General features: G+C 43.0%; 1 protein-coding gene across 4 annotated transcripts in view; it reads right to left on the reverse strand.

Moving 5' to 3' along the window:
- DGKG (diacylglycerol kinase gamma) overlaps nt 1–10,647 on the reverse strand; it is a 167,005-nt gene extending 156,358 nt beyond the window's left edge. For 3 of the 4 annotated variants that reach the window (XM_061636546.1, XM_061636550.1, XM_061636549.1), the window contains exon 1: nt 10,424–10,647. The gene's annotated coding sequence lies outside the window, so the exon portion shown is untranslated. Of the gene's footprint in view, nt 1–9,479; nt 9,508–10,423 lie in introns of those variants that run through there. The other variant, XM_061636547.1, reaches the window with a different exon arrangement.
- Between the last annotated feature and the right edge of the window lie 260 nt (nt 10,648–10,907).

The raw sequence follows: 10,907 nt of genomic DNA on the forward strand, positions 1-10,907 counted from the left end.
GTTTTAAATTGTCTTAGTATTTTAAGTGTATGTTTCATGGTTTTAATGTTACGAATAGTTTAATTCTATTTTAATTGTATATTTTTGTATGTTTTTTATCTATGTGTAGTTTTTATTTGTAAGCCGCCCTGAGTTCCAGTTTTGGAAAAAGGGCGGGTAAAAATAAAGAGTAATAATAATAATAATAATAATAATAGTTATTGTATAGAAAGAGAAGAGGACAACAAAAAGGGAAGAACAAGAGATTAGAGAAATGAACGGGAAATTTAAACCAAGGATAGGGATGTTGAATAATCAACAGGGGAACACACTGACTGACTGAGATGAAATAAAAGGAAGATGGAAGCAATACACTGAAGATACACACATACCTACATCTCTCCATCCTTCGTCCATGCAAGCAAAAGGCATTATCCCAGTTCAAAGGCACATCCCAGCCAGGTAAGACCACTCAAGGAGGGTCAGAGCAAGGCTGATAAGGGATGTGGCCTGGGGGGAGGAGGTGTGGCCTGGAAAGGGGGGGCATGGGCCTCAGTCAGAAGAGCCCTGAGGGCCAGACAGGGAAGCCTGGAGGGACACATTTGGCCCCTAAGCCTGAGGTTCCCCACCTGTGCTCTGTTTTGACAAGGAGAAGCTTTTCAGTGTCTCAGCCAGAGCTACAGTCAACAACAGAAAGAATATGGAGCCCGTTAACTAGCGAGTGCTTCATTACAACAGCCTTATAATTTTCCCTTTTGTGGTGTTGGCATAGTGAGGAAATATCAGTTGCCTGAGAAGGGCATGCCACCAGTCAAGGGAATACCAAGCAAAACAGTGTATATCAGGCATTATTTAAATCCTTTGATGACGTTTTTCCAAATTGAAGGTATTCAAGTTTCTTAAATTCAGTATGATGATTCTGTCAATGTGATCATGTTAGTGAAGTTCGGCAAAAGCAGCCTTAGTCAACCTGTTGCCCTCCAGATGTTTTGGATTACAAAGCATTGTGCTGGCTGTGGCTGATGTGAGCAAAAGCATCAAATAACTCTTCCAAATACCCTTCCCTTATTTTTTCGCATAGAAGGGCTTTGTTCAATTGCACCCAGTGAATGTGCTGAAACTTGAATACAATAAAGAATGTGCAATTAGAGTTATGCCTTTTGCCTACAGCATGCAAGCCTTCATCTTTTTGCATAACCCTCCTTCACATGACTGAAGTAGCAGTAGGCCCCATCACTAGTCCTGCCTGCAAGGCTGCACTCCCTCCAGTGTCCATGACCTCAGCATGGCTGTCTGAGAAGAGTAAACCTACCTGTGTGGACGTCTACAACCACAGGCATCTTCTTCTCAGACATCCAGACATCCTTTAGATGTGGGACGGGGGCAGGCAAGGCCAGAGAGCAGGTAGCCCTACAGTCCCTGTAACTGTATGAAGCACCTTCATGCGATGAATGTATGGAGGGGACTGTAATCTATAATCTGTTTTGCTGTCAAAAATAAGCCATTTCTACTAAAATGTGGAAAGCTACAAAATGAATAGGATGGGATCCACCAGCTGCTCACTACCGTTACACATTCTGTGAACTAATTGTACGATGCAAATCTGTAACAAAGCCTTATAAGTACATTTGCTACAAGATTAGACATGTTCAGCAAAAATGTATTTGCAAGCTCACCAAATATTGAACAGGCGTTATGTAGTTCTTTGACAATAGCCACGCTATGAAATATTGTTACACAATTTTCTCCAAAAAATGTCAGTAAGCCAACCTGTATTTCTGGACAGAAGAAAATCAAGGAGAGATGACTGGTAAGATGTGCCAGAGTACCATAGGGCATGACTGAGTATGGAATGTCTCCCATAGAGCAGGACAAGAGTTCTATGAATTCAGTTTTTCTATTTGGTCTCCTAAAAATGTTGCATGAAGTTTGTCATCACAGAGCAAAACCATACATTTGCATAACACTTTGCTCTTGCTTTGATCATTGGATCTTTCCAGGTTATGCTTTTTGATGGAAGAGAAAAGTTCTTGAAGAACAGAAAGCAATCATGGATTGATTCAAAAATTCCATTGTACAATTTCACTTTTCTGTTCAGTATTAGTACAAGTGAGATTACTAATTAAATGCAGAATGCCATTTTGAGGCCTTGGAAAGGGAGCTTTCAATAGTGAAAATAATGAGCTTTATGATCTGCTCATCTTCTGAATGCATCTGCTATTCAAGATTTTTCTATCTGCATACATTTGAAGTCATCGTAGCTGTCATCTCCATATACCATTTCACTCTAGAGCAGCCTTGCCCAACCTAGGGTTCTCCCGATATTTTGGACTATGGCTCCCATCAGCCCCAGTCAGTATGGCCATGCTGCCTAGGGCTGATAGGAATTGTAGTCCAAAACACTGGAGGGCACCAGTTTGGGAAAGGCTCTCTTGGTACAATGCCCATCAATTAATTGCAGAATAATTATTCTAGCTAATCCACTTTTTGAGATGGAATCTTTGTTGCATCTTTGTTCAATTGCATGATCATGTTCTGTTGAAGAAAATCTATGCCTCCTTTAATTTTGGAATCCTTACTATCCTCAGACGTTGAGTTTGTAATATTCTGAATATGATAGGTTCACTATTTTCAGTCAATACAAAGAATAATGGCATGGTGAAATGGATACCTAAAAGATACAAAGCCCTGTCAGGCTCCTACACTGCTCTGTGTAGGTGGATGTAATCATGCCACTGCATTGGATAGCAAGAGTTTAGTTCTCTCAATTTCTTCAGTAGATGATTTATATTCTCTTATTACACCCTTAGATTTATTTGAAATGTGTCAGGGAAGCAATAGCACACAATTAATTTATTGAATTCATTGTTGCAGGATGTGTTGATACCCCATCAATTAGATGGCTTTTAAAAAGAGTTAGACAAATTCCTGGTGGAGAGTCTATCAAAGGTTGTTCATAATGGTGGCCAGATGAAACCTCCTTTTTCAGAGATACAGTAGTATGCCTCTGAATTCCAGTTACCGGGGGGGGGGACAGGAGTGGAGGACTATTGCCTTCGATCATACAAGTGGCTTTCTGGAGGCATCTGATTGGCTGCTGTAGAAAGCAGCCAACTAGACCAACTGCACCTTTGGTCTGGTCCAGCAAGACACATCTTATGCTCCTTCTTACAAGAAAAAAAAAAGAGGAAGAAACTTCTGTCTCCAGGTGCTTGAAGAAAGATTACAGATCCAATGTATTTTGGAACAATCCTTCATTGGGGACAATCCTTCATTATTTTGGCTCAGCAATACGACATGTGAGAAGGATCTTGGAATTGTCATTGATTACAAGCTGAATATGAGCCAACAGTGTAATGTGGCTGCAAAAAACGCAAACGTTATATTAGGCTACATTAACAGAAGTTTAGTTTCCAAATCATAAAGTATGCCGCCCTACAAGATCTGCCACTCAGGGCCTTCTCTCAGTTCCGCCGACTAAGGTAGTTAGGTTGGTGAGGACTCGGGAGAGGGCTTTTTCTGTGGCGGCCCCCACGATTTGGAACTCCCTCCCAATAGATCTTCGACATGCCCCTTCCCTAGACATATTTCGCCGGGGCCTGAAAATGTGGCTTTTTCATCAGGCCTTTACGATCCTTGAGACTTCCAAGATGAATTAGTTCTGGAACTGTAATACGAACAATCTACTAAATACTGTAATTCTTACTGTACTGTACTGGCTATATTGTTATTGTATTTTATTACGTTTTATTGTACGCCGCCTAGAGTGGCCATTGGCTAGATAGGCGGCCTATAAATTAAAGTTTATTAGTATTATTATTATTAAATTGCGTGAAGTATTAGTTCTGGTTAGCCCTCATCTTGAGTACTGTGTCCAGTTCTGGTCTCCGCACTTCAAGAAGGATACAGACAAACTGGAAAAGGTTCAGAGGAGGGCAACAAGGATGATCAGGGGACTAGAAACAAAGCCCTATGAGGAGAGACTGAAAGAACTGGGCATGTTTAGCCTGGAGAAGAGAAGAATGAGGGGAGATAGGATAGCACTCTTCAAGTACATGAAAGGTTGTCACACAGTGGACACGGGGAAAAAGGGCTCAAGTTGCAGGAAGCCAGATTTTGACTGAAAATCAGAAAAAACTTCCTAACTGTTAGAGTCATTTGACAATGGAACCAATTATTTAGAGAGGTAATGGGCTTTCCAACACTGGAGGCATTCAAGAGGCAGCTGGACAACCATCTATCGGGAATGCTTTGATTTGGATTCCTGCATTGAGCAGGGGGTTAGCCTTGATGGTCTTATAGGACCCTTCCAACTCTGCTATTCTATGATTCTATGATTTTGTACACCAGTTTCCACCAAATGCATAAACCATTATAGTACTCTTGTTACTTTACACCAGCTCCAGATCTGGCTCATAAAGTCTACTCAACTTGGTTTCCGTGCACTAAGAAAAAAAGCTGCTCTTGTATCATCAACAGCCCCACCCATGTTGCCCTCACAGAGCATAGGATCACAGCACACCAATACCCATATATCAACCCTACATAGAAAGAACACATCTCAGACAATGGGGCATGTGAGTATTGCTCTCTATCCCCTTGTTGTGCACTTAGAGCATTGATGAATAAAATGAATATCCTGCCATTCTTCCTAACATGCCCAGGGTGGCATTTTGCACAAAGCAGCATGGATTTACAACACCCATGGGAACTTGAGCACATTGCTAACATTTCCAGTATCAGTAGGTGGCATGGAGCAGCACTGCTTACCTAACTTCCCATCACTGCCATTGCTGTGGTGTAGCTGGAGGGGTGAGGCGGTGGCATGCTTCGTGCAGTGCAAGCGGACTGGCATAAACACCCGACTGGCTCCTCTGGTGTGTTTGCACAGTTCTGATCTCACCATCACAGTGACAGGAGGTCAGATAAGAAGCACCACCCCATCCAACCAACTGCTACTGAATGCTTCTCTCCCTAGGACCGTAACAGAGGTCTTCACTTAGGCATCCAGACACCAAATCCCTAGTGACAAAAATGGATCCAGTACCCCCAGATTATGAACCTGTATGTATGACCCCATCTAAAATAGGCAATTGACCAATTATCTGGACTCAGGAGCCACCCACCCACCCCTCCATCTTGCCAAGATCCAGAATCATTTTATTAGCCAACATCCAGCCCACCACTGCATCCAGGCATCAGTCCAGGGCTTCCACAGCCTTTCTGATTTATATGTTAAAGAGAAATAGAGCTAAGTATCATCAGCATACGAATGACACCTCACCCCAAATCTCCTAATGACTGCTCCCAAAGGCTTCATATGGATGTTGAACAGCATTGAGGGCAAGATGGTACTCTGTGGCACTCCACAGCACAACTGCCAGGGGGCCAAAAGACAATCACCCAATGCTATTCTCTGAAACCGATCCTGGAGATAGGATCGGAACCACTGTAAAACTATGCCCATCTCATTAAGTCAACTCAGAAGGATACCATGGTCAATGGTATCAAAAGCCAGTGAGAGACTAAGTAAGAATAACAGGGTCGCATTCCCCATTCTCCTGATAAATGTCATCCATCAGAACAAACAAGGCCAGTTCAGTCCCAGAACAGTCCTGAATCCAGACTGATAGGGATGAAGATAATCTGTACTTGCAGTTGTTGCACCACAATCCTCCAAATCACCTTTCCTAAAGAGGGTGATTGGGTGGTAGAGCCAGTGTGGTGTAGTGGTTCAGGTGTTAGACTACGACCTAGGAGACCAGGGTTTAAATCCCCACACAGCCATGAAGCTCACTGGGTGACCATGGGCCAGTCACTGCCTCTCAGCCTCAGGGGAAGGCAATGGTAAACCACCTCTGAATACCGCTTACCATGAAAACTCTATTCATAGGGTCACCATAAGTCAGAATTGACTTGAAGGCAATCCATTTCCATTTTGTTTCAAACCAATATGTCCAGGGTGAGAAAAAGGTTGGATCACCATCTATTTCAGGGCAGTTAGGACCACTCCTTCCCACAAGGATGCATTGTCCACACCCTGGATCCACTTAGTCATACCTCCTTAGCAAGCTTTAGTAAGCCAAGAGGGGCAAGGTGACATGTTGCTGGCTGCATCGTGTTCTTGTCCACATCATCAGGTTGCACGAACTGAATCTGATCCCAAGAAGTTACAGTAGTCATTGCACTGGACACCTCACTGGAGACTGCAGTGAAAGTGGATGTAGTGTCAAGATTGCTATGGAAGTGAGTTGCTTTATCCTCGAAGTGCCTTGCAAACAATTCACAGTGGGTTTCTGAAGGATCTACAACTCCCTTCCCTTGAGTAGACCCCAGACAATATGAAAAAGCTCCACTGGATGCTACTTGAGGATGTGGTAGAGGCAGAGAAGTAGCCTTCTTTGCTGCCCTCACCTCCACACAGCACCATTTTGTTGTTTCACATGTGCTTGGTTGGCTTCACAGCATGTTTTTTTCTACTTGTGCTCTAGCCATCATTTGGCCTATTTCACTACCTTAGTTCACTGGTGTACCGAGGTGCAGAATGGGCTCCACAATGCTGGAGAGGTCAAGCAGGGGCAACCATGTCAGGAGCCTGATGCACCTTGTTTCACAGCATGACAAGGGCATTCAGGAATCCATTGGATTCCATTAGTGTCCGGGGGTGGACCATGCTCACCTGGCTTCCCAATGCAGAGGTTGCTGCCAGTTACTGAGAGGGAGAGAAGAAAGGCAGCGTGGAGGTTGGTACAGTGCTGGTGCTGCCAATCTGATGCTCTTGACATTCACCTATACCACACCAACCTCTCCACCGCCTCACCCATCCCACTCTCAGGGTAGAGACATACTGTTGTGCCGGTTCCCATGCATTTCCACCTCTGTTGTCTGAAAACTAGGGCACATGATGCTAGTCAAACTCTGCTCCTCTTTACTCTAGGATCTGGTTGGATAGCTCCAGTGTGGTTGTTTTAAAAATTCACCTTCAGACAGATTTTGCAACTGATTGGTAGATCAATCTGTTGCCCCTCTAGGTGTGGACAATGGAAACACTTTGCTGTAGACTCAGGTAGAAACAGTGGTTGGCCCAGCACTTTGCTATGGGCAGTCCTGAAAGTCCTGAAAGTCCTGAAGTCAGCAATGGAGAAGGGAGGTATATCCAGCCGAGGGCAGAGTCACTTCAAAACTCAGCCAGAAAAGCCATTCCTGCTGCTTTTGAAGTGACTAGTGTAACCACAGCCTCAGTTAACAGCAGCAACCTCTGCACTGGGAAGCTACCTTGCTCTGCCATGCCAGCTACAACTGGGGCAAAGCATTATTTATCGGCCCAGTACAAACAGGTAGTATGCCCACATACTACATTTTCTACTTTTCTGAAATTACACTATGGCCCACACTGAGCTTTTTCTAGCATGACGCCCAAAACCCCTTCTCTTTTTTCCATTTTATTTAGCATAATATCCAGCCTGAAGAAGAGTCTTACAAAGCTTGCTGATTATTTTGTAATGTTTTGGTTGGTCTTAATAAAGGTATTATCCGGTAATGTTTTATATATTTTTCAATTCAAAGGGACCAATGCAGCTGCAAACATTTTATAAACAGACCAATTCACAAGAAGCTTTATTTTTCTGGTCTTTTCCATTGCAAAATCATGAATTATATCCTCAAAGTTAATTTATGTTACCAGTTCATGCTTGATAGATACAATAGCCATATGACTTAGCTGTCTTTGACCCACAGTAGAATGCCTACTGTTTGCCTATAATCAGGTGGCTGTGTATCCCAGGGAAAAGTAAGAAGTCAGCAATATAGGCTGGAGGGAAGCAAGTTCAATCCTTGCTTAGCTGTGAATGCTGGGTAAGTCACTAAGAGAACCTCAGACCCTGTTCTCCATCTGTAAAGTGGGAATGACCTACATATCAAGGTTGTTGTGGGAGTGAATGTGATAATGACTTTGAAACGCTTGTATAATTGAAATGCTATGCAAATTATAATAATGGTGAATGCTTCAACCAGTTGAAGGAATAATACTGCTCATTTACTTTCTCACAAAATACTAATGGAAGGGAACCCAAACCCTTTAAGCATCTGAAAAGATACATCGCTCCACAACAGAGAATCAGTGGGTGCTGTTTGAAGGGCTCCAGTTCAGAGACACAATTCAGAGATAAGCACTTTTAAATCCTATTGATTTCCATTAGAGAGTTAAGCATGTGCTTAAATATTTTCCCTGAAATCAATGGGACTGAAAAGTACTTAATTTTGACTGGACTAACTTCTACTGATTTCAGTGGAAAATATTTAACTCTCTCCTGGTTTTATTTGCCTGCTAGGTTAAGGGCAATTGGGATACCCACTTCACACATTCAAGATTTTAGCAAACATTGGGACTAGATCCCTTTTGATTAATTTTGCTAATTGCTGAGGTCCACGAACAGGGTGGGTGGGAGGGAGATGACACAATTCTTGGAATAAAATCATAGATTGCCATTTCCCTCAAAGAGAAAAGGTGTAATTTGCTTCTGTTAATTTTGTTAGATATGTAAATTTAAAATTGCACATTGCCTTACATCATCAGTGCTTGCCTAAAAATAGCCTGAAAAAATACCAGCCAGTTTGGAGATGGCAGCATCAAGTTAGACCACCATTCATTTTGCTTTCTGAAGGTGCAGTTTGTGGGCAGATCAAAACTTGTCACCTCCACACCCAGGTTAGATTGTGCCATGCCTAAGAAGAATGTTGAGGAAAGACAATTCCAGAACATCTTTGATGTGGCACTATAGTGCACTTCCTGATTCTATGGACATGTGTTTGCTTCTATTACTTTGCAAGGAGAGGACATTTATCACTACTACAACCCATTGTTTGCATACAGAAGGTCTTGTTCAGTCTCCAGTATGTTTACTTATAAAGGTTTTTGGGTAGCGTCTTAGCATGGCTAGTCTTCTGCTGTCAGTCAGAGCAGACAATGGTAAATGATTGGACTAACTGGCTGACTCAGCGTATAATCATATGTCATATTAACTGGACTCATTCTATGGACCTCTAAGAATCTCCCAGTACCTGCCATGGAATCTGTAGTTTGAGCTCCACGTTGAAGCGTAGACAGATTCTTTGCTGTGAAACCTGAAGGTTAAGGCTGATTCACAAGACCTGATCAGACTGAGTATGTGTTGAGTGGATAAAGGTAAAGTGCACCACATGATGAAATGATGACTGCTTAGGTTATGTGCTCAGCTTGCAATTCAACATACATTTACCACAAAGCAGCTGACAATGAGCAGCAATGTGGCTTAAGTCCCAAGCTAGGTGCAAGACGGAACAATATCATAACTACATGATATATTTAGCCTGGATCTAATCAACTTGACCTCAAAAATGTATCATGAGACTTGCTCCTTCGATGATGTTTCGCTTGCACATTTGTACAAGTACAGACCTGATGCATTTTTATAAATATTAAATATGTGTGCTCCATTCTGTTTTGTTTACCTGATACTCACCTGTTGCAGACATTAGCACTATAAGAGCCATTTGGAGTGAAGTTGGTTGGTAGGAAATCATCATATTGTTCTTGGTTAAACAATAATGCCTTCTGTCTAGGGTGGCCAGATGCAAAAGAGGCCAGGGCTCTTCCACCTTTAACAGCTGTGTAGAAGAGGGAATTTCAGAAGGTGTTGCTTGTCAAAAGAGAACCGTCCTCTTTTGCATCTGGGTACCCTCCTTCTATCCCATAATGGATTTTCTGGAATATGACTTGCAAAAGCCCACCTTGCAGATCTGACGTTACTAAACAACAGGATCAGATTTTCAGGCAGCTTGAAACTATGCCACTTTTACATTGCAAAACAGCAGTGGCAAAACTTTAGTCTCCCAACAGAACAGGTGAAGCTCTGGGATCCTAGCAGTTTAAGGAAGAACCCCATTTTTATGTGTCTTAACCAGTGAGAAAAATTGTATGGAAGGAAGTCCTCATTTACTATCTCTCTAAACCAGAAGCTGTATTTAAACCAGGAGGGGGCTATTCTTATTTCTTCTACCCCCCCTCCCATCATTCTCTCACATCTTTCCTTCCAGCCCTCTTAATGGATAGTCATTTACATCCTAACAAGCCCCAACACTAGGCAACACGTATTTATGCTAATAGCATCAAATGCCCAGTATCTTTTTCACATTGCACTATACCCAACAGACTATTAAACTGCAGTTGAATTAAAGAAGGCTCTCTCAGACATCCTGCTGCAGTCTTCAAGCTACATCCTCCTTTCAGTTCTACTGCAGACCAACTCCCCACATTAAGACACCAGCCAGAGCTTCTCCATTTGTCTGCAACATGGGCTCCAGTGAAATAAGCATGCAGCAGCTTCAAGCACAAACACACAAACACACGTGCACAGCTACACGGACTGCAATCCTTTCTCTCTTGTTTAGTGTTTTTTAGCCTTACCGTTCAAGTTGCCAGAAGCTTGCTTTTCTTTTCTTTTCTCCTTTCCTTTTCTTCCCTTTTACTTAGGAGGGCAACCAAATAAACCAAGCAGATGGCTTTGAATGCCCAAGCCTGCCATCTGTACCCTTGGCCCTTATAATCCAGGAGGCTTAGCTAGTTGGCCGGCTCCTTGGGTGTCAGGAAACGGAGGCAAGCAAAGGGGGCAAGGGGTGCACTGGAGGAGTGCCTGCTATCTTCCTCCAGGCTGCTCGCTGTGCTGTTGTGGCTAGAGCTTGTCTTTGCTGGCAGCGGCTGTCTCTGTTTGTCTGAGCGCTTCCCCGCTCAGCCTGACAGCTCCAGCTACCACTCTTAAGGTAGCTCTCAATCCCTAGCTACAGGATTTTCTTCCTGCCAAAAAAAAAGGGGGGGTTGCATCTAGCTGTACCTCCTGGATACTTCAGGCAACATACTGGTTCTCTCTTCTCAGCAGGAATGAAAAAAAGCC

The sequence above is a fragment of the Rhineura floridana genome, chromosome 7, assembly GCF_030035675.1.
Source record: "Rhineura floridana isolate rRhiFlo1 chromosome 7, rRhiFlo1.hap2, whole genome shotgun sequence".
NCBI classification, from domain to species: Eukaryota; Metazoa; Chordata; class Lepidosauria; order Squamata; family Rhineuridae; genus Rhineura; species Rhineura floridana.